Here is a 25,410-nt window from a genome sequence, read left to right as displayed (position 1 = left end):
AAGCGCAGCAGACGTTTGGGATCACCAGCACTTGCAAGCTCCCCTCCAAGCCACACACCATCCTGACTTGGATACATATCGCCATATTTTCACTGTCACTGTGTCAGAAACCTGGAACTCCCTTCCCAACAGCACTGTGGGTGTACCTAGACCACATGGACTACAGCGGTTCAAGAAGGCAGCTCACCACCAGCTTCTCGAGTGCAACTGGGGTGAGCAAGGAATGCTAGCCTTGCCAGCGATGTGCGCATCCCATGAAAAAAAAAATGGGTAAGGAAGGCTTCTTCCCTACAGGACGTTGATATACATGCAGTGACTAAATTGGTTTGTTTACTGATGCTGTTTTTTTATTTCCAGTTTTTTTTTAAAGCTGAATTCAAATTCTCAAACTGCTATGATGGCATTTGTACTCGTGATCTCTAGACTATTCGAGCAATAACATAACCACTATGCCACCAAATGCTGATCTGTATGATTTTAGTGCGATATCACATGGTTCATTACCCATTGTGGGAACTCTTGATAACTTCAATTCAACTCTACAGAATGTTGGTTGCTTTTTAACGTTGAGGATTGAAGTCTTTGAGAAATCCCTTTCCTGTTTTCCCTGCAGCTGAGGAATGATGGCTGTAGGAGAAAGCAAATGGAAGGTAGGGTATTAGATAAAAAAAAGTTTTCAGTAATGGCCTGGACTGCCCACCCTCCCAAACTGAAGAAATATAATAAACCTGTTTCTTTTTGGATCCTGTATGATCTTTTGATTTCTGCAGCACTTCCAAAACTCAGTGCAGCATATTTAAGTTCATTTTTGGAGTGCAGATAATTGGGGAATAGGGTGAATCTTTCATTTGAATAATAAAAACATAAGCTCCTGTCCTGTTTACTTGTATGGTGTTTAGTTTGGATGAGTTATGAGTGGGTGCATTTTCCCTGAATAATGCTTTTGAGTCACATAAAATCAATCCACAGTTAATTATTGCAGCTTGCAGCCATTAAGATCTGACATGAATCTCTGTTCTCAACATTTGTCCTCAATTTCCCTGCCAGTGTTCCATTCAGCTTGCCTCAGCGAGCAATAGATTTTTAATGCAGATTCAGTCAGCAAACCAATGATGGGGGTGGAGTATAGGGGGGCACATAATTAAAAGTGTAATACATGAGGAGGACCTCCTGACCTACAGCTGAAAAAGCGCCATGTCCTGCTGTTCCCCATTGTGTATTCTGTTTAAACCTCAAGTATGACTGCAGAATTGATGTTCCATTTTGTTAAATTACTACCAATTAACGTGAAGATTTACATTCAAAGCATTTAAAGGAAAACTGGTATTGCAGTGGACTGTTGTAAAAGGCAAGCTTGAGCAATTAAGGTACTCTGTAAAAACAAGTGTGGTGAAGTTTTGAGGCTTTAATGTATCTTCATTAGTAAGCTGTTGCATGAAAGCTATGTACAACAGCATGAAAGTGTTCCAACAGATGTTCAGCTATAGTAAGGTGTATGTTAAGGAGTTTAATTTGCTACTAGTGAGGAGTTAGTTGGCACGATATCAACATGTAAGATTAACTAACCATTGAAGAAGTCAGTAGGAAAAATATTTATCAGTTAGGGTCATTAATAAATCCTTGGGTTATAAATTTATGGTTTGAAGTCCAATCTCAGCAATTTGAATTCAGAATCAGAAGTGACAGTTCAGTACAGTATTATGCAGTATTGCCAAGTCAGAGGTGCTGACTTTAAACCCTAAACAGTGACTTCAAAGCAAGTCTTATAGTGCCCATATGGTGATTTGAGCAAGTTCTTCGTATTTTGTCCATAACCAACACTAATCATCGATGGTTATGGGATCTTGCTGTGCATATAACAGCTTCTGCTTTTGCCTGGATAAGTTATTGCACTTCAAAGCAACTTATTGTATGTGAAGTGTTTTGAGATGTTTGTGATGTGAAAAATGCAAATCTTTAATACAGGCAAATAGATTTTGCATTTTTTTTCTTGTACTAATACCTCCTTATGCAGTTGGTTTAGTGTCTGCATGGGCCTTTAAAAAGAAAAAGCCCAAACTCCAATCGTATGCATGCATCTTGTTACTTATAATGGCTTATCTATCTTTTAGAGAACACTGGTATTGAGTATCTGAGTCAAAATGACAACTCAAAGTTACTTTTAATTGGACTTACTGAAAGGTCAGTTAGTATTATACTGCAGTTATTTTGTCTTAATTTATTCAAGGAGATTTCAGGACTTTTGCAAAAGCTGGAGAAATTGCTATCTCCAGAGTTGTTGTTCACATGTTCCTTAATCTCTAACACAGGAAATGATGCTTAAGTTCCACTGCCATTTTTGTGCGTGGTGGTCCTCACCCAGCAAACCAGGAACCCCCTCCCCGTGGTTTATTTCCTGGTCAGTGCTGGGTTAGCTGCAGTGACACTGGAGGCTTTATAACTAGTCTGAAAAACCTCTGGCTAAGGACGGGAACAGTCAGTTGGGATATCTGGTTCAGATTAACCAATGACCCTTGTTTGAGATTTATGTTTAAACGTCAGGTGAGGACAAATATGGTTTCCCTAAAACGTCCCCTTGGTCATATATCACGCCAACTCCTTGGGCCCGTGCATGAGGAATGACGACTGGTTGAAGTATCGGAACACTGTTTGAATGCATAGAAATATACCCCAGTTGAACCACCAACTTCATGGAGGAAAACAGGAAGGGGAAAAGTTGGATATAAAACACAATTGTGAGTGTCTTCCCTCCTTCCTCATTTCTTCCTCCAAATTTAATTTTTCAGATTGGGTAATTTTAATGTGCTCATGAAGGAATGACAATAGGCTTTTCTCAGCTGGGCATGGATAAACCAAGTATAATTGCAAACAACCTTTCAGCTTCGCTGTTCATTATAATTAGGGGAGGTATAGTCTTTAAACTTCAAGTTCTATGGGGGTCATTGGCATAGTGACACTTAGGTTTTTGTTAACTAAAGTTTAAAGCTGTACCAGCTCTTCTCCAATTATCCACTTCTTGATGTCAGGCCACTTTTCCAATATGCTAACAAGCCTAATGAGGCAACATATTTTTACACAGTTGGATTTAACTGTTCAGGTAGGTAGCTAAGATCAATGTTCATTGCTGCATTAAATCTTTTGTTTTAATCTGAGCTGTAAACACTGAGGCCAGATGTGTAGTTAATGCAGTCAACAGTTAAAAGCCTTGCTGTCTTAGTCATTAGCCTGCTGTCTCTCGCTAGCAAATAAGCATTTTGCTTCGAAAACGAAGAATGCTGCTACTTATCATGCATATCTTCCAGCCTTAGTGAATGGAGTTGCCTCCACTCTTCTGACCTGTTGGACACAGGACTAATTTGCAGCAAAATTGTACACTGACATAAATGTTCCAGAAGGCTATATATAAAAATGGCCAATTAGCAAAATTTGTACCTCAGCTTATTTATTCATTTGGTATTCAATCTAGTTTAAATTAATACTATTAATCAAATTAAAATGTAAAAATTGGCTTTTACTGGAAGGTGTTGATGAGAAAGAATGTGCTGCTGTCTTAAAGTGAGATTAGGTTGAGGCTTGATGATATTCAGTGTGCCGAGCATTGGAACATGATTAATTGAGGAGAAATGTATGCTTGAATAAGGATGATACTTATAAGTGCTAATGCATCAGGTCAGGGATTTTGTATTGCAGAAATGACTGTGAAGGTTTAGTTCAATGAGGTTCAATGCTTGCATTAGGTTTCCTGTTCATATTTAAGAAAAAAGATTCTCGTAATGTGCAAAAGTCCATAAGCATCTGTAAAGAGAACATAATTTGGGTGTATATTCATTAATTTGTCTTTTCAATTTTTCAGATGCTAATGGACTTGCAGCATTTCCTGCAAATTTTTTAATTTCAGATTTACAACACATGCAGCTTTTTTAAAAAGGCTGCGTTTGCTGACAACGCAACCACTAGGTGGCACAGTACTTGCACATGCGCAAATACAGGCTCTTCAACTGGAACACCAGTGTTTTTGACGTTAAGGCAGCTGCTCGGATTAAAGATGGCGTTGCTCAGTTTATCACAGGAAATGCTTATGGTTAGATCATTCTAGCAAACTAACCTTACATTAAGTTGGATGGAAGCCCAGTAATATGCTACTGTGTAGAATAGGATACTAACCGTAATCCTCGGATCCATTTAATATTCCAGTAATCCTATTAAATGCAAAAGGAATTTTATGATTGCCTTTCCATTGGAAATCGGACAGAGTATAAAATGTGCTGCCAATTCTTTATTGTGATTCGATTATATGACTGATTTCACCCGAACGTAGCTACTAACTCCCGCCCCAAAGGCTGCTCTCCCCCCACTCGGCAACTCACTTTCTCCCCCTCCCCACCGGCCGCTTCCTCCCCTCAGCCATTCGCTCCTGACCTCGCTGCTCCCCCTGACTCCCTTGACCGATTGTTCCCCTCTCCTTGGCACCCTGCTCTCCAGTTGCTCGCTCCCTGCTTCCCTCCTCTTGGCCATTCGCTCCCACGTTTGATCAGTCTCAACGCGCCACCTGAAGAAGCAAGGGGTGATGGGGAGACGTAGGAGCGAGTGGCTGAGAGGAGGGAAGCGGCACAGCCTAGAACTAGCAGCTGGAGGGAGGGCGGGAAGGTGGGGGGAGGGAAGCGGGAAAGTGGGGTGGGGGGAAGCGGGGAGCGAGCGACTGGAGAGTGGGGTGGCGAGGAGCGGGGAACAATCGGCGAGGGGAGTGGAGTGGAAGGGAGCAGTGAGGTCCAGAGGAGCTGCTGAGGGGGGAGAGCTCCAGCCTCAAAGTCTCCCATTCAGCCGCTTGCTTCAGTTGAGTGCGGTGCTGGATACCCAATGAGGTTGTATCGCGCACACGCCAAGATGGACCAGGCATGGATATGCGATGACATTGGCGCTATGTGGTGATGTCATCCTGCGCATGCGCCACTTAGTCCTGGTAGGACGTAGCTGCGCATGTGCGCAGTTTGACGCACTCCGATGATGTCAGCAGACCGCTGCGATGCCAGAAATCACTTTGTTTAAAAAATCCTGCCTATTTACCTAGATTTCATGTTCCTCTGGTGCAAAATCATGTACTACATGTGGACAGGTCAACAGTAGAATAAGCTATTAAAAAGAAAATCTCAGATATTGGTTTATAAATCTATTTTGTTTTCACCATTTATTTTGCTGAGATGTCATCATAAGCAAGGTGCAATAACAGGAAATCCCTTGTCAAAAAAAACAATTGGTTTAAATGATGCGCACACACAAGCAACATGGCACAAGGTAACACAGGAAACTCCTCTGACTGAGAAAGCAATAGGAATAAATGACACTTGTTGGAGTCTGCTCAATGTCTGAATCCAGTCCACTTCAATGGTACTTGGCATCTGGACTGAAACGTTTACCAGACTCGATCTGGTGTCATTTATATAATTTGCTTGTCTTTGACTCCATGGTTTCCTTTGTTACCTGTGGCTGCTGTGAATTTAAACCAGCAGTGTCACTGTTTTGCGAGATGCTGTGCTTTATTTCTCTGAGCTCCGGATGCAAGACCATTGATTTGTTGTAGCTAGTTGCTTTCCTAAGGCCTGTTAATGCTTGTATAAGACCAATCCTAAGGAAGTGAATAAATTTTTCAGGGCTATGGGAATAGATCAGGGAGTGAGATTAATTGGAGTGCTCCTTGAAAGAGATGGCACAAGCACAATGGGCTGAATGGCCTTTTTCCATGCTGCATCATTCTGATTCCATGACCATATGGAAATGTAGAGGTGATAGAAGAACAGAATCCAGAAGCATTTGGATCCACCAATATAATATTTGTGCAATTTTTAGCATTTAATACAGGAGTTGTTGGGCACAGTGAATGGATTATTCTAACAGAATCTCAAGGACGTATATTGTCTGTCCTTCTGTTGCATTGAGGTACAAGTGCTGGAGTAATGAGCGACACACCAGGGAGCAGAAAAATGTTTTAAGTTTTTCATCTCTGTTCCCAGATGCTGTTTTTTAATCATTATCTTCTAGCTTTGTGAATACAATTAAGAGTGAAGGGCATCCAAAGCTTGCAGAAAGTAATTGCCTTTTCAGTCTATCTCCTAAGTTTAAGTAGTTTTTCAAAATATCGTGGTTGTAAAAATGCAAATACACTTGAAGATTTACTATTAAAAAAACATATAACTTTAAGCAGTGATCTATGGCTGTACAGCAATTTATATATGTATGTGGCATTGAGTTTTAATTATTTACAAGATATTTTACATATGCAAATTTGAACTAGAAACTTGCCAAATTATTGAGTTAAAGATAAATTCAGAGAATTTTTGAATTCTGATTCCTACAAAGTTTGATCTAGACTGCTGTGGAAAAATTTACTACAATGGATAAAAGCTGCAGATGGTTCCCAGGTAACCACAACCACAAATAATATTTAATCTCTCCAAACACAAATCAACCACTTTACCCATTTGTTTTGTCAACCTAATTTAAAATAAAGGATACTTGTATTGTAAGTGGTTTTACTGTAAAGGAGCGATAGATGTGTGCTTTACTGGCTTTTGATGGCATTGAGAGATACAAAGCTTCGCAACATTCAGACATCCTACAGAATTGGAAATTGACATTTATGGGGGTTCCACAAGCTGCTGTTAGTTTTCGCCTGTATTTTTAATGGTGAGGTTTTTTTCTGGCAAAGCATTACCAGGAATAAAAAAAGTTGCATTTACATAGCACAATGAGCTAGTTTAGATGTGTAGTTAGACTTCTGCAGGAAGATGTAGCACCAATTTGCCTACATACAACAGATAAAATGAATAACCACTTGATCTGTCGCTATTTGTGTTAGTTGAGGAATAAATGCCAGAACACGGGAACTCTCAAATTGTCCAAGGAATCTTTTATGTCGTCTTGAACTGAGCAAGCAGGATCTTTTTTGATCCAAAAAAAAAAGCACTTTCAGTAAAGTTGCACTCAAATCAGTATTGCACTGGTGTGCAGGCTGAGATTGTGCTCCAGTCCTGGCATGGGGCTTGAACCTACAACCTTTTGACTTAGAATGGATTGCTATTATATCAGCCAAACTCTCAATATAAGTAAGAGAATGGTGTTGCCAGCCTTCATTGGTGTACTGTTTCCCTCAGCCCATGTATGTTTAATTGGTGAAACGTTTGAAAATATTATTAAAAATCAGTCAAAAGTTATTGTGAATAATTTTTCTGTTCACTAAAATGTTTTGTCAACCATTGTCCAAGGATTCTTCTAGCCTTGTGCCAATGTCTCAAATTTATTGCTCTCCAAAAAATCTCTCACGGTGGGCTTTAGGGTCTTGAAAGAGCATTATACTATGTTAGCATTTGACCCAATCAACAGTATTAAGGATCCAGCTACATGGTGGTTGTAAAGACTGCTGGAAGTTGCTGCAAATATCAAATGCGTTAATGAGCCGGTTGAATGAGGTGCTGTATATTCTCCACTACATCCTGTTGGATCTGGATGGTATTTATGCCAAAATCCTAAAGGCTGCTCTTGAGGTGGGATGGGGGAAAAAGAAAAGCAGTGGTCATGAAGAATAATGCCAGGAAGCATGGCATACCTTGGAGCTAGCCTTCTGAGGTTGGTGAATGGGATTGTTTTAAAGCCATGTGTAGCTTTGATGGTCCACGGCACAGTTGTGTTTCCTGTCCACAAGAAAAGCAACCACATGAGATGTTTGGACAGGTAATTGGTAGGTTTTCAGGTGGATCTTAAAGGAAGAGAGCACATTGGGAGAAGTTTAGGAAGGCAATTCCAGAGTTTTAAGGCTTTGGCAGATGAAGGCATGGCCACTATCGGGAATGCGAGAATTGGAGGAGCACATAGATTTTTGAGGGTTGGAGGGCTGGCGAAGGTTCAAGATAGGGAGGGGAGAGGCCATGAAGGGGTTTAAAAACAAGGATGAGTATTTTAAAGAACAAAGAAAATTACAGCACAGGAACAGGCCCTTCAGCCCTCCAAGCCTGCGCCGATCCAGATCGTCTATCTAAACATGTCGCCTATTTTCTAAGGTCCTGTATCTCTTTGCTTCCTGCCCATTCATGTATCTGTCCAGATACATCTTAAAAGACGCTATCGTGCCTGCGTCTACCACCTCCGCTGGCAACGCGTTCCTGGCACCCACCACCCTCTGCGTAAAGAACTTTCCACGCATATCCCCCCTAAACTTTTCCCCTCTCACTTTGAACTCATGACCCCTAGTAATTGAATCCCCCACTCTGGGAAAAAGCTTCTTGCTATCCACCCTGTCTATACCTCTCATGATTTTGTACACCTCAATCAGGTCCCCCCTCAACCTCCGTCTTTCTAATGAAAATAATCCTAATCTGCTCAACCTCTCTTCATGGCTAGCACCCTCCATACCAGGCAACATCCTGGTGAACCTCCTCTGCACCCTCTCCAAAGCATCGACATCCTTTTGGTAATGTGGCGACCAGAACTGCGCGCAGTATTCCAAATGTGGCCGAACCAAAGTCTTATACAACTGTAACATGACCTGCCAACCCTTGTACTCAGTACCCCGTCCGATGAAGGAAAGCATGCCGTATGCCTTCTTGACCACTCTATTGACCTGCGTTGCCACCTTCAGGGAACAATGGACCTGAACACCCAAGTCTCTCTGTACATCAATTTTCCCCAGGACTTTTCCATTTACTGTATAATTCACTCTTGAATTGGATCTTCCAAAATGCATCACCTCGCATTTGCCCTGATTGAACTCCATCTGCCATTTTTCTGCCCAACTCTCCAATCTATTTATATTCTGCTGTATTCTCTGACAGTCCCCTTCACTATCTGCTACTCCACCAATCTTAGTGTCGTCTGCAAACTTGCTAATCAGTCCACCTATACTTTCCTCCAAATCATTTGTGTATATCACAAATAACAGTGGTCCCAGCACGGATCCCTGTGGAACACTACTGGTCACACGTCTCCATTTTGAGAAACTCCCTTCCACTGCTACTCTCTGTCTCCTGTTGCCCAGCCAGTTCTTTATCCATCTAGCTAGTACACCCTGGACCCCATGCGACTTCACTTTCTCCATCAGCCTACCATGGGGAACCTTATCAAACGCCTTACTGAAGTCCATGTATATGACATCTACAGCCCTTCCCTCATCAATCAACTTTGTCACTTCCTCAAAGAATTCTATTAAGTTGGTAAGACATGACCTTCCCTGCACAAAACCATGTTGCCTATCACTGATAAGCCCATTTTCTTCCAAATGGGAATAGATCCTATCCCTCAGTATCTTCTCCAGCAGCTTCCCTACCACTGACGTCAGGCTCACCGGTCGATAAAAATCAAGGCATTGCAAGACTGGGAGGCAATGTCAGTCAGTGAGCACAGGGGTGTTGGGAATAACGAAGAACGACAAAGCTTGATGTAAGTTGTATCCAGCTAGCCCAGGAGAGCCCAAAGGAAATTTGGGAAAGATCAGGCCTTCATGCAATGTCTGATGTGTGGGAAAACATTCCTTGTGAAAATGGGACTTTAAAATCATAAGAGCACCAATAACTTGTATGAAATTGCAAACGAATCATAGGGCTGTCATCATTGACAACAATGGACAAGCCATCATATGGGGGCTCTATCTGGAAAGTGTACTTGGCTCCAAGATCCATCCAAGGGTGGATGGGAAACTTGCCTTCTGTTTCTTTGAAGATAAAGTAAGGTTGTCTGTTGTTTTAAAAAAAAATTGCCATGTTATTTTGACCAGTTTGTGGAGTAAATGTCAGCTGAACATCTACCATAAAATGACAGGATAAAAGGCTCTTTTTATACAGTAACACTCTTAAGTTCCCACTGCATTCTGATGGAAATCATTTTGATCAATTTCAGGCTATTATAAATCATTTGCCGTGTAATTATTTTTGGAGACCGAAATGAAGGTTTACCACTTGCAATAATATTTGAAGAATTCTTCAAAGGTTCAGCATGGTTCAATTGTAGAAGCATTTCCGTCTCTGTGACTCAGCCACTTACTGGATAAAACGCGCTGATTATTTTTCAAAACAACCTTTAGGACTGAATAGGAAAGTCATCAACTAAATCGTTGATTACCAAAATTACTAGAATGGATTTAATACTACTCATTAATATGCTGACACTTGACCTCTGCTTTTTATCCATTCAGATTGCTATTTGTTGTCACACAACCTCCACTAGCTGGCAGAATTGGGCTGTTTGGTCTGCAGGCTTCTCAACTGCTGCTGTACTGACAAGTCAAGAGCCAATTAGACTATACTGTTTCCCATTGTAAAAAAAACTAAGAGTTCTGATTTACCAGTCTAACTGACCAATCATGGAGTTTGCACTGTGCTAGTGAGTTTTAAAAGAAGTTCCTATCTCCCTGTTGTTCATTAGAAGGTTTTTGTTTAAGAGGGAGGAAGAATTCTTGGAAGAGCTAAGGAAGCTGTGATTTGAACACTGATTTGGATACAGCCTGCTCCTCTCCCCTGCTGAATTCAGTTTACAGATTTGGGATTTAGAATTGATGAGTTCTATATGGAACCATTCTCCGATCCAGACCTATTGCCTTTTGATCAGAATTTCACTGGTACCATGTTTTTTGCATAAACTTGGAGGGAGGTTTAGGAAATTCGAGATCATCAAAGAAGAGAATGACCAAAACAGTTTACTTTCAGAGATTGTAATGTTGACCAAGAATTTTTTTGATTCATCTCTGCCGGTAACCCATGGGCAAACTTGGCAGAACATTTTGCACAAAAATGTAAAAATCTCATCTAAGTGCTGATAATGTTTATGTTCCTTCTTAATTAGGGTACTGAAGCAGTCCGTGTAGAAATGCAACAAGACCTGGACACTATCAGGCTTGGGCTGATAAGTGGCAAGTAACATTTGTGCCACACAAGTGCCAGGCAATGACCATCTCCAACAAGAGAGAATCTAACCATCTCCACTTGACATTCAATGATATTACCATCACTGAATCCCCCACTATCAACATCCTAGAGGCTATCATTGACCAGAAACTGAATTGGAGTAGCTATATAAATACCATGACTACAACAGCAGGTCAGAGGCTAGGAATCCTGTGATGAGTAACTCACCTCCTGACTCCCCAAAGCCTGTCCACCATCTACAAGGCACAAGTCAGGAGTGTGATGGAATACTCTTCACTTGCCTGGATGGGTGCGGCTCCAACAACACTCAAGAAGCTCGACAGCATCCAGAACAAAGCAGCCCACTTGACTGGCACACTATCCACAAACATTCACTCCCTCCACCACCGATGCACAGTGGCAGCAGTGTGTACCATCTACAAGATGCACTGCAGCAACGCACCAAGGCTCCTTAGACAGGACCTTCCAAACCCGCGACCTCTACCACCTCGAAGGACAAGAGCAGCAGATGCATGGGAACATCACCACCTGCAGGTTCCCTTCTAAGTCACACACCATCCTGACTTGGAACTTTATCGCCGTTCCTTCACTGTCGCTGGGTCGAAATCCTGGAACTCCCTTCCTAACAGCACTGTAGGTGTACCTACCTCACATGGACTGCAGCAGTTCAAGAAGGCAGCTCACCACCACCTTCTCAAGGGCAATTAGGGATGGGCAATAAATGCTGGCATAGCCAGTGACGCCCACATCCCATGAATGAATATAAAAAAAAATCAAATTGAAAACCGACTCCTGGATTGGGTTTGCCTCTTCGTTTAACCTTTGGGACTAAATAGAAGAGTCATCAACTAAGTCGTTGATTACCAAGATCATAAGCTTCATTTCTTGATTTTTGCAGTGATGTGGATTGCCATAGTCAGTGCTCTGACACTAAGTGAAGCACACTTGCCCAATACATTCGAAGTGCTGCAGCAATGTACTTTATATTTCAGCCATGATTATGTGAGGAGGTTCAATGGTGATCTTGAAGCCTAAAGCAACCTACTGGTGCTGAAACAAAAACAAGAAATGCTGGAATCGCTCAGCAGGTCTGGCAGCATCTGTGGAAAGAGAAGCAGAGTTAACGTTTCGGGTCAGTGACCCTTCTTCGGAGCCCTACTGGTGCTGCCTTTACTCAACATTCTTTGGAGGGGAGCATAGTAACTGGGGTGCTTTTGTTAAGTGTGGGAAACAAAAGATGTGCAATGGAAGGTTATAATTGCTTAACGATAAACTAAGCCTGCAAGTTGGTTCTGGGCGAACAATTTTTAAAAAAAAATCTTTTTTGGTGAATTAAACTAATTTTGATGAAATTCATATGAACATGTGAATTAGATGTAGAAGTAGGCCATTCAGCCCCTCGAGCCTGCCTTGCCATTCAATAAGATCATGGCTGATCTGTTTGTGTTTCAAAATCCACACTCCCATCTAACCCGATAACCTTAGATTAGATACCTCCGCCTTAAAAATATTCAGTGACCCCGCTTCCACCACCATCTGAGGCAAAGAGTTTCCAAGTCTCTCAACCCTCTGAGAGAAAAAGATTCTCCTCATCTCTGCCCTAAAAGGGCGACCCCTAATTTTAAAACCGTGCCCCCTAGTCCTGGGCTCAACCACAAGAGGAAACATCCTTTCCACATCCACCTTGTCAAGACAGTTCAGAATCTTATTTACTTCAATCAAGTCTCCCCTCACTCTTCTAAACTCCAGTGAACACAAGCCCGGTCTGTCCAACCTTTCCTCATAAGAAATTCCAGATATCAATCTAGTAAACCTCCTCTGAACCTCCAATGCATTTACCTCCTTCCTTAAATAAGGAGACCATAACTGCACACAGTATTTAAGATGTGGTCTCACCAATGCCCTGTATTGGTAAGCAGAACAATATTACTTTTATTTTCAATTCCCCTCATAATAAAGGATAGCATTCCATTAGCCTTCTTTGTTACTTGCTGTACCTGCACACTAACCTTTTGTGACTCATGCACTGGAACACCTAGATCCCCCTGCACCCTGGAATTCTGCAGTTGTTCTCCATTTAAGTAATACTTTGTTTTTTATTCCTCCTGCCAAATTGAACATCTTCACATTTTCCTACATTATACTCCATTTGCCAGATTTTTGCCCACTCACTCAACCTATCTATATCGTTCTGCAACCTCCTTATGTCTTCTTCACAACATACTTTCCCACATATCTTTGTGCCATCGCTCCCCTCATCTAAGTCATTAATATAAATTGTAAATCCCCTCATCTAAGTCATTAATATTAATTGTAAAAAGTTGAGGCCCCAGCACAGACCCCTTCTGGACTCTACTTGTCGTATCCTGCCACTCAGAAAAGGACCCATTTATGCATACTGTCTGTTTTCTGCCAGACAGCCAATCTTCTATCCATGCTATTATGTTATCCCCTACACCATGAGCTCCTACTTTGCACAATAGCCTTTTATGTGGCACCTTGTCAAATGCTTTCTGGAATTCCAAGTGCAGTATGTCAATGGGCTCCCATTTATCCACAGCACATGTTACTCCTTCAAAGAACTCCAATAAATTGGTTGAACATGATTTCCCTTTCACAAGACTATGCTGTCTCTTGTGTGTGTATGTATGTATATATATATTTTTTTTCTTTTTCTTTATCTGTTTCTGATCATTATTCTTTATTCTACTCAATAGAAGGTGGTGTCAGCAGAGAGCAATGCCATTTCGAATGACGTCCAGCACATTTTTACTGAAGCTATGAAATGAAATGCACAAACATGCTTGCTTGAAGAATACCTGAAAAGGTGTTGTGATAAGCTGGCCAGATATGCCATAAGAATCCAACTTCTCAGTGAGATGCTGTGCTGCATTAAAGGTTCTATAAATGCTACATAGAATTACATAAAAGTTACAGAACAGAAAGGGGCCATTTGGTCCAGTTGGTCTCTGCTGGTTGAGAGAATTGCTGAATTATGGGATTGAGAGCATGACAAGTTCATCAGTTTGCTCGGAGGCTAAGTCGGTAATCGGTGAGCAGATTGTTGTGATTTGTGTCTTGCAACAGCTTCTCATTCACTACAGCTTCCTTGATGCAATTGGCAGAAGGAATACTAATATTGAGTTATTTATGGAACAGTCTGGAAACCAGTAGATTTAACAAACTCTGGAGGCAGCTTTAAAAAGTGAACGTGGTTGAATTGAGTTTTGCTTATTGGAGTGTTTTATCTTGTACACAGTGACTGTTGACACTCAGTTTATAGATCTCTGCCATTGTTGCATGTGCACTATTAGGAAGAAGTGCTGCACTTCAGCTCATATTGCTTTCAGATGTCTGGGAGAAGGCAAGTACTTGATATTTCCAACTTATATTTAGTTTCTTTGCAGCAAGCACAGTAGAACTGCAGGTTCTATTGAATCTGATCTCCTCAAGTTCTGATATTCTCACAGTTTCTTTACAAGTAGCCAATAGGAAACACCTGCAGTTTGAATTAGTCTAAATGCTTATAGAATCTGACATGTGCTACATCAGAATAGATGGGTTTCCTGTTTGATTCAAAATATAGCATGACCTTGTGAGGACAACAGCAACAAACGTTAATATGCATTTAAAGTGAAGGCCGCTCAAAACCTTTCTTCAGAGCAAAGCATTTATAGGCATTTTAGAATGAATAGAAAGTGAAATTGTACAGGGCTTCAATATGATGGCAAGTGCCCAAACTGGAAAGATTCCAAGGGGGCAGTGCATTTCAGTAAACAATTAGGCTAACAGTGACCATGCATATGAAAGGTATCTCCCTAAGGTCTAATTAGAAGGGTGATCAAAAATAAGCAGTGATATTATAGCAGTGATTCATTTACTGACAACTGTCTTCCGATTAACATCGCTGATAACCACATGGAATATGTATGCTCTACAGTGTAGTACCTTGTTTATACTGAATTGGTCCAAACACACTGTATATCCATAAGGGTGAATTGAGTCTTGCAGCACAGTTTATAGTATTGAGTTTGAGTAGAGAGCCCTAGAGATGTGGGAATTTTCTATTTTGTCTGCACACCTTTATGTACACACTGGCTGCTATGTGCACATCTGTATATCAGGCATTATTTGCAAACATAAACATTGTTCTGCTGAAAGGACGGTGTGGTTTGAGGAATGTGGCTGAAAATCCATGAAGTGGTTATACTATTTCTGTCTGAATTTATCTTATCTTACTCTAGATTGCTTGTTTAAAACTACTTAGAAGTGCAGAATTCACCAGCACTTGACTTTGGTAAACGAGTCTGACCTGACCACCAGTTGTCAATATAAACCAGCTTTGTAGTGATAGTAAATTGGGACGTGCCTAGTGCTCGAACTGAAAAGTCTTGGCCAGTTACATAATAAATACCATTTAAATATAATATTTTTACTAGAGCATAAGATCTTGGATTCAATGAAAGTTTTAATTATTACATCAGTTATGATATGTTTTTTGAAGGATTTCTTTTCATTTTCCATTTCACCATTTATGTTTTCGCACTGTATTCTGTGTTGGCATTTAAAAAACCTTGGCAAGAGTGTAATTGCTGTGGTAATCTTGCATTGCTAATAAATCACAGATGGTTTGTTATGAGATAGGCATCCTGTGTGCCATGCTCATATTTATATTTACAAAATACATATTAACTGCAAATAATAATAAAAAAATGGTCTTTTACGGCTCTGGCATCAATATGTTGCTTCCACAGATGTTTGTCTGAAGTTCCTGCGTTGAGTTGTCTCTGCTTCAACACATGCTGCTTGTTCATGTTCCCTGAGCAGTACAGGATGTCATCTCGCTCCTTGTAGAGAAAATATTCATTGACAACCACTCTCTAGATTCTATCATTTCGACTCTGAATGATAGTTAGAATCAGAGAATGTAAGTGCCAGGTTGGCAAATGAGACTGGCAATGAGAGTCTCTGACTTCTTCCTCACAGCAGTAGATATGGAAATAGATTGACTATCTATCTGAAATTGCACTTTCAAGAGAATTTGACCTTAAGCATCTCTGTACATCCACTCCCTTCAGTGTCTTTCCATAAACTGTTTGCTCTCTTGACTTGTTTTTACTTAATTTCTCCCATGTATATATTGATCGGGTGATACAGTAAGGTGGAAGGATGTGAGGGTCCCTGAGAGGGTGCAGAGGAGATTCACCTGAATGGTTCCAGGGATGAGGGATTTTAGTGACAAGGTTAGGTGTGCCACAAGGATCTGTGCTCGGGCCTCAACTTTTTACAATTTACATAAATGACTTGGATGAAGGGACTGAAGGTATGGTTACTAAATTTGCTGATGACACAAAGATAGGTAGGAAAGTAACTTGTGAAGAGGACATAAGGGGGCTACAAAGGGATATAGATAGGTTACGTGAGTGGGCAAAGACCTGCCAAATGGGGGAAAGTGTGAAATTGTCCACTTTGGCAGGAAGAATAAAAAAGAAGCATATTATCTAAATGGTGAGAGATTGCAGAGCTCTGAGATGCAGAGGGATCTGGTTGTCCTGGTGCATGAATCGCAAAAGGTTAGTTTGCAGGTCCACACATAATTAGGAAAGCTAATAGAATGTTATCGTTTATTGCGAGGGGAATTGAGTACAAAAGTAGGGAGGTTATGCTTCCGCAATGCAGGGCATTGGTGAGACCACATCTGGAATACTGTGTACAGTGCTGGTCTCCTTATTTAAGGAAGGGTGTAAATGCATTGGAGGCAGTACAGAGAAGGTTTACTAGATTAATAACTAGAATGGGTGGGCTGTCTTATGAGGAAAATTTGGATCGGCTTGGCTTGTATCCGTTGGAACTAAGAAGAGTAAGAGGCAACTTGATTGGAACATATAAGATCCTGAGGGGTCTTGACAGGGTGTATGTGGAAAGGATGTTTCCCCTTGTTGGAGAATCTGGAACTAGGGGTCACTTTAAAAATAAGGAGTCGCCCATTTAAGACACAGATGAGAATTTTTTTCTGTTAGAGGGTCGTGAGTCTTTGGAATTCTCTTCCTCAAAAGGAGGTGGAAGCAGAGTCTTTGAATATTTTTAAGGCAGAGGTAGACAGATTCTTGATAAGCAAGGGGGTGAAAGGTTATCGCGGGGTAGGTAGAAATGTGGAGTAATCAGTTCAGCCACAGACTTATTGAATGGCAGAGCAGGGCTGAAAGGCCGAGTGGCCTACTCCTCCTAATTTGTATGTTCATATGTAGACAAAGAATAGTTGTTCCCATTAGCTGATGGCACAAGGACTAGAGGACACAGATTTTAAAGTTTTGGGCAAGACATGTAGGGGGGATGTGAGGAAGAATTTTTTATGCAGTGAGTGGTAATAACCTGGAACCCACTGCTTGTGGCGACGATGAATGATTTCAAAAGGAAATTGGATAGGTTCTGATGAAGGTTTTTGACCTGAAACATTAACTTTGTTTCTCCGCAGATGCTGTCCATTTATCCTAACTCTACTCTGTGAACCAGCTTCCTATCTGTGCTGCTACATTCCTTCTTGCGTCATATGCCTGATTTTTCTTTCTATAAAGCATTTTGTAAGGCACCTTATCAAACACCTTCTGAAAACTATAAATGCTGTATCTGCACTACAATCGTGACTGCACCTCAAACGTATTTAATTGACTGTAAAGTACTTTGGGATGTCCTAAGTTTGTGAAAGTTGCTATACAATTGCAAGTTCTTTCTTTTATCAGCTGTATTCCTTTTATCTATCTAATTGGACACTTCTTCAAATAATTTCGTCAAACCTGACTTGCTATTAACAAAACCCCACTGGCTGTCCTTGATTAACCCAGCATTTCCAAATACTTAGTAGTTTTATCTGAATTCTGGATTTGAAGAGATTGCTGACATCTGCAATTAGAATAACTGGCCTATGGTTACCCAATTTTCCCTCCTTTTCCATCTTGAACAAGCAGAATTAAATTGCCTATTCTACACTCCCACTGCATAATTTACATATTTAAAGAGGATTGAAAGATTGTGGTCAGGGTTTCTGCTTTCTGACTTGCAGCAGCCTCGGGTATATGCTACCAGTGCCCAGTGACACCTTGAGGTTCACTAATTCCTACAGAATCCATTCCTTTTCTACAATTAGCCCCATCAAAGGTTCCCTGTACTCCTTTGTGTGTCTGCACACTCACTTTCACTATCATTTATAAAAGCTGATGCAAAATATTCATATTTCAGCCAACACTTAATCTTCCACAATTTTACTCCCTTCATTGCTATTTTTAATTATCATTTTTTTAATTTACTTATAAATTCTCTTTTAGCTCTACTAATCTCCCTTTTCACCTTCATACAATACCCATTATATTCCTCCTCATATACTTTAGTGGTTGTGAGAGGTGCTATATGAATACAAGACTGTCTTTTTTGTTTATTGTCTTTATTATTGTTAGTTTAACTTTATCATATACAAAATTGACTCTCATTTAGACAGTGTCTTGAACATAGTAAAATATCCCAAGATGCTTAACAGGAGCAATATCAAACAAAATTTGACACTGAGTGACAAAAGGAGATTTTGGGGTAGACGACCCAAAGAGTATCATAGAAAGGTTACTGTACAGAAAGAAGCCTTTCATCCCATTGTGTCCTTGCCGGCTTTCTGCAAGAGCAACTCTGCTAGACCGTATCTGGAGTATTATGCACAATCTTGATCTCCTTATTTAAGGAAGGATGTAAATATGTTGGAAGCAGTTCAAAGAAAGTTTACTCGACCAATACCTGGAATGGGTGGATTATCTTATGAAGAAAGGTTGGACAGGCAAAGCTAGTATCTGCTGGAATTTAGAAGACTAAGAGGTGACTTGATTGAATCATATAAGATCTTCAGGGGTCTTGACAGGGTGGATGTGCAAAGGATGTTTCCTCCTGTGGGAGAATCTAGAACTAGGGGTCACTGTTTAAATATAAGGGGTCACCCATTTATGACAGATGAGGAGAATTTTTTTTTCTTAGGATCATGAGTCTTTGGAACTCTCTTCCTCAAAGGTGGTGGAAGCAGACTCTTTAAATATTTTTAAGGCAGAGGTGGATAGATTCTTGATGAGCAAGGGGTTGAAAGGTTATCAGAGGGAGGCGGGAATGTAGAATCGAGGTTGCAATCAGATCAACCATGATCTTATTGAATGGCGGGGCAGACTCGAGGGGCCAACTCAACTGCTTCCTGTTTCACTGTTCGGCAGCATCATCTTCCTTGACAAAAACAGATGCAAAGTACTCATTTAGTACCTCTGCCACCTTGCATAAATCCCCGTTTTTGGTTCCTAATTAACTTCACCCCCCTCCCCTTACTACCTGTAGGTAGGTTTTAAGGAGCGTGTAAAAAGAGGTGAGAGTGGCAGAAAGGTTTAGGAAGGGAATTCCAGAGATTAGTGTCTCAGCAGATAAAGCTACAGCCACCAGTGGTCATAGTCATTCATCGCACAGAAGGAGGCCATTCAGCCTGTCAAGTCCATGCCGGCTATCCACGCAGCTAAGCTGTCAGTCTCGCTCCCCGGCTTGATCCCCATAGCCCCACAAGTCCACTTCTGCTAGGTGGCCATCCAACTTCCTCCTGAAGTCATTGATCATCGCCGCTTCCATCACCCATGTAGGCAGTGAGTTCCAGGTCACCAAAACTGATTGCTCATATTCCCCTTGCATGTCTTGCCCAAAACTTTCAACCTGTGTCCCCTGGTTCTTGTACCATTTGTTAATGGGAACAGCTCTTCCCTGTCTAACTCATCACAGTGGAATGATTAAAATTGGGGATGCTCATGAGGCCCGAATTGGAGGTGAAGATACTTTGGAGGGTTATAGGGTTGGAGGAAGTTTTTAAGATAGGGACAGATGTGGTTCTTATGATAGACATCCCTTAGAAGTCTTGGTTTAGTTTTAATCTTTCTATTTATTCACAGAATTCTGCATTTGAAGTATTTCCTTTTGCCTCATAGGAATATATTTATTTTATACTCTATACATCTTATTTTTGATGATTTCCCATTGCCAAACTGTTGACATGTTCCTTTAATTTTCATCAGATTGGCAGGTGCTGCTCCTGGCTTGCTTTTCTATACTGTTCATTCAGTTAGGGTCGGCCTCCTGGATTGATGGTGATTATGCAAAGAGGGATGTGCCAAGCCATGAGATTACAGATTGTAATGCATACATTTCTGCTGTTAATAATCCCACCATACTTTATAGATGGCCAGTTTTGGGCTGCTAGATATGTCCTTAATTTGTCCCACTGAGCACAATGGTAGTGCCACACTACTTGATAGAAGGTGTCCTCAAGGGTTATGTAGTGGTCACTTCTATTACTGCTATTGTGAACAGATGCCTCTGTGACAGGGAGGTTGGTAAGGATGAGATCAAGTCGGTTCCTTCCTAATGTTGGCACCTTCATCTCAGACCAAGTCTGACAGCCTTACCATTCAGGGCATGGCCTGTGGTAGTTGCACAAAGTCACTCTATATAGTTGACGTTCAAGACTTCTACTGAGAGTGTATTTCATGCTCTTACCTCCTCCAGAGCATCCGCCGACATGGAGGAACATTGATCGATCAATTGATGGGATGCAGTAGGTGGCTATCAGGAGACTTCCCTAATCTTATTTAACTTGAAATCAAGAAACGTCACAGGTGCAGGAGTCGATGTTGAACACTCCTAGGGCCACTCCTGTTCAACTGTATATCATTGTACCACCACAGGTGGGATAGAGCATACCCAGAGATGTTGAGAATCTGGGATGTTGGCTGATGGGTATAATTCTTTGAGTACAGCTATAAAGACTTGAATTTATATTGTGCTGCTAATGATCTTAGGATGTCGTAAAATGCTTTACAGCCAATGAAGTATGTATGAAACCGAGTCAGTGTGGCACTATAGGAAGTGAGATTGTCAATTTGCGCCCATCATGGTTCTACAAGGAGCAGTGAAATAAATGATGAAATAATTTGTAGGTGTTGGCTGAAGGATAGAAGTTGGCCAGGACATTAAGGAGAATTCCCTACTCTTCTTTGAATAGTGCTGTGGGATCTTTTACACCGATCTGAGAGGGCAGACAGTGCCTAGGTTTAACAGACTGCTTGCCTGGGATCCTGGGATCAGCCACAATTTTCTCCAGTTAATCATTGAGAGGTTTCAAGCCATCACTTTCAGCCTGCACCTCAAATTCCGTACCCTTCCAAGTGACTTTATCGTCTGCCCGGCTGCTATCTCTTGTTGAATCAGAATATTCTCAATCTCGATTTGAAATTGAGCTTCTGACCGTTATTCTCTGCATCACAATGGTGGCCTACTTCTATCTCCATAACATCACTTCTCACCTCTTCTGTCTCTGTTCATCTGCTGCTAAATCCATGTGTTTGTCATCTCCAGACTGGAAAATTTCAGTGTTTCTCCTGGTTGTCTTCCCATCCTCCAAGTTCTGAACTCATCTTCAAATGGCGCAGCATTTGGGCTGCTAATTTCCAGACCAGTCATGAGAAATGTACTGTCCAAGGGACACAGACTTGAAGGTAACTGGTTCACCCCCAGTACCTGATTCAGATGGACCACATCAAGAGCTATCAGGTCTTGTTCTCCTCTATCAAAACTGCATATTACTCCAGGATCATGCTGGAGAGCAAAGTTAATACATGAATCCTTCTCTCCACCGCTGTCTCTTGAAACCATTCTATCACATTATCCCCTTGAACAAGTCTTGCTCACCCATTATTCCTGCGCTAATCTACTTTGGCTCTTGGTCTCCCAAGGCTTCCAATTTAAAATTCTCATCCTCATATTTTAAACACTTTATAGCCTTGTGTCTCCCTCTCTCTGCATCTCTGTTCGCCCTGTAACCCCTCCAGAAAACTCTGTTCCTCCAACTCTGGCCTCATGTACATCCTAACCTCCCTTCCTCCCATCATTGCCAGCTGTTCCTTCAATCACCTAGGCCTCGTGCTCTGGAATTCAGAATGCCTGGGTGATGCACAGTGATGTCAATAATCAGTTGCACCGATAGCCAATGAATTGGAGGTGGGACAGGACTAGGCTATTTTACAGCAAAAAAAAGATCTATTTACTCAACATAAGACAGCAAACAGTCTATAGAGTCCAGTTAAAAAGACTCTATGAACTGGAGGAAACAGAACTCATGTCTGAAATTATAGCATGTTCTCCCAATAAAAGCGGAGTGATTTCTCCAGCAAAATGCAATGAGTGAAGGATAGTTACAAATAAATTGGCCCGGATTTTGTGGGAAGCAAGGATGCTCTGACCTAAATGAAAGCTTTGCTGAGAGATCTAGTGATTTCTGTGGCGAGAACTTGAACTCTGTCAACATGAAGTTGATTGTAGCTTAGTTTAATGGGCACTCCCAGTGTGAGCTGAGGCGCTGTCATCAAGCTGTCCAAGCAGCCAATTACATTAAAGGATTCTCACAAACAGCAAGCCAGGAAATGAAGAGCACTAATGTTCAGACACTTTTTTTTAAAAACAATTTTACAGCAAGTGAAATAAAGATTGGGACATACACATGAGGTTAAGGTAAAGTTGAAATATCATGAACAAACTTTGGGGGAAAAATAATTATTAAAAATTTTACTTTCAAGAATCTAGTAATTAATCATAATGTAGACATTTAATTACATTCCACAAATGTAAAGTTTTATTTTTTCAGGGTCAGATTGGTTTTTCAGTAGTAGTTGTTACTCAGATCACCATTAAAAGCCCAGTTACACCTCACGTGCATAAAATCAATTCTAGTCACTTGCAGCAGTGCAGTCTCCAGGTTGATCAGTAAAATCCCCAATCGGTCATCTCTGTTCTGGTGGAGAATAGTGGTGCCACTATTTGCAGCCTTTGGAATTCCCTCTCCACCTCCCTCTCCTCCAAGACCTTTTGACTCATCTTTTGGACTCTTCCTAAAATTGCCTCCTTTGGCTCAGCATCTAATTATGCCTCTGTTAGCAGCGCCATATAAATAAAAGTTTTCGTTTTATACAAAGCAATGAAAACATGCCAGCATTCTTTCATCAGTGTCTGTATTTCGATGTGGCAGTGCTGGAGGAGGGAGTGGTGGGGCACTAGTGGTAGTGGCAGCAAAAAGTGGCAAGTGCTTTAAACATAAACTGGAGTTAAAAAAATTTTTATTGTATAACCTGATGGAAACTACTCTTGCATTTCAACCTCCTGGAGAGGAAATTCTGAACGTTTTGCGAGGCAAACACGACCTTCCTTGAGAAGCAGCATAAAAATGGCAGCGTCATAGTTAAGTAAATGAATAAGAAGCTTTTATTTAATTTTTTTTAAAACTTAAGACTAATCGGGAAGTTCAGAACAAAGATCTAGTCTGGAGCCACAGACACAATGGCTGGTTACACTCTCAATGCCCTGGCAATTGCTATATTTTAACCAGCCTTTGTATATTCTAAATCCTATAAAGTTTCTCATCAAGAACAGCGCTTAAACGTTAATGGGGAAATGCTAATGCTGTTAAGCAACTGGATGCTTGCCAACTTTTACAAGATCGAAAGGGACGCATGGAAGGAGATGTTTATGCTCAAGGACTGTCAAAACTCTTACAGAAGCTGTGCTTGGTGCAAATAATAGGAGGGAAAATTAGTCAAAATTCAAAGCAGTGGTGGCATTAATGGGTGCAGCAGCTAGTAATTTAATGGAATTAAAAAACAAAGTTTACATCACGAGGGAAATGTATACAATTCTGTGGGCCTCGTGTCTGGCTGATTCAGGCCAAAAGTTGGGTAAAGGCATTTGTTGAGATCATAGGCAGCATCAGCCGATACATTGCATTAAATTAACCTTAAGCAGCTTCAGATCCAGTCAGGCAACTCCCAAGATTTGCCAAACTAGAGAAGTTTTGTATTGATCTTTCCTCAATTTGGTTTCTGAGGTGTCCCCTGACATTTGCTTTCAATAGACTGGGGTTTGCTAGTTAACTGCCAGTCCATGGCAAATTAACCACAAAAATGCCAGGAACCAATTCCAGCATGCTGAGCTTTGGAATCTGAATTTAAAGAAGATCAATATAAAAGTACTCTGTTATTGGGCAAACATTTCCTGCATAGGAAGAAAACACTGCATCAAAAAAATCTTAATTTTCTTTTGTTGGCGTAAGATTTTTTTGTGTGGTGATTTTCAGTTGATTTTCTGCTGCCTGCTTTGTCTTAGCGCCAGCAGCAAATGACCCAATTGCACTGTTTTGAAGCTGAGGGATAGGTTTGTGTATTTGTTCTTGGGGCCTATATACATTAAGATTAGTGTTGTGCAAAGCGATTTCTGCTGAATGCCAAATGTGAAACACACAGTGGAATTCTGGAGTTGGGTTTCCATTCTGATGCAAGGAACTAAACACTGCATGGGGTATAAATGCAGAGTGGGTTCCAATCTGGATAAGTGCTCAGGGTTTTCCTTGCCTCTTTTCAAATCATGCTGCTGAATTGTTTGGAGAGGAGGAATTTTCTCCTTCCCACTCTCTAAGCACTCAATTTCTAAATGCTGGGTGAGAGCTTTGTGGACATGTGTATCTCGGCACTTGCAGAGCTGTTTTGGGCAGTGCTGTTTGAGATTCAGCCAATGTAAACATTTTTCTGAAATAAAAACAAAGTGCTGGAAAGACTCAGCAGGTCAGACAGCATCTGTGGAGAGAGAAGCAGAGTTAATGTTTCAGATCTGTGACCTTTCATCAGAACTGGCAAAGGTAAGGCAAGTATTAGGTTTTAAGCAAGTGAAGCAGGAGGGTTGGTGGGGAAGAGAACAAAAGGGAAGGTGTGTGATAGGGCAGAGAGCAGGAGAGGTTAAATGACAAAGATGTCATGGGACAAAGGCAAAGACCATGTTAATGGTGGGTGAAAGACAAAGCTTTAGTCCAGAGAGAGTGTTAATGGCGGAATAATGAGCAGCTCTGTCCGAAAGCACGACATGAAAAACAGGCGCTTCACTTGCTTAAAACCTAATACTTTTCTTGCCTTTGCCAGTTCTGATGAAAGGTCACAGATCTGAAACATTAACTCTGCTTCTCTCTCCACAGATGTTGCCTGACCTGATGAGTATTTCCAGCACTTTCTGTTTTTATTTCAGATTTCCAGCATCTGCAGTATTTTGCTTTTATAAACATTTTTCTGGATGACTGGAACCCAAACTGCAGCTGCCAGTCTCTGGGTGACAGACTTATTCTGCCATATGCATGCACCCTGAACCACAGGTGCAGTGATTGACTTGCCAGCATCTGAATAACAGTGAAATGTTTAATGTTCATAAACAGCTTACTGTGCTGTTGGCATACAATCAACACTTTACTGGTGGTCCAGTGCACTATCTGGGTATTTTTTTAAACCATCAACAGTGGTTGAAGTTCTTTCATTAGTGCTTTGCATCCTTGAACTGTCTCGTGCTGAGGCCCAATTCCAGGCTGACATCTGTTTGGCTTGTTATACCGCACATTTTGCATCTCTGAATTCAA

The 25,410-nt window shown here is 41.1% G+C and overlaps 1 protein-coding gene across 4 annotated transcripts in view; it reads left to right on the top strand.

Annotated features, from left to right (window-relative positions):
• LOC137349219 (partitioning defective 3 homolog) overlaps positions 1-25,410 on the top strand; it is a 956,485-nt gene that overhangs the window by 368,346 nt on the left and 562,729 nt on the right. The window lies entirely within an intron of this gene.

The sequence above is a fragment of the Heterodontus francisci genome, chromosome 2, assembly GCF_036365525.1.
Source record: "Heterodontus francisci isolate sHetFra1 chromosome 2, sHetFra1.hap1, whole genome shotgun sequence".
NCBI lineage: Eukaryota > Metazoa > Chordata > Chondrichthyes > Heterodontiformes > Heterodontidae > Heterodontus > Heterodontus francisci.
This window is presented reverse-complemented; position numbering and strand designations above follow the sequence as displayed.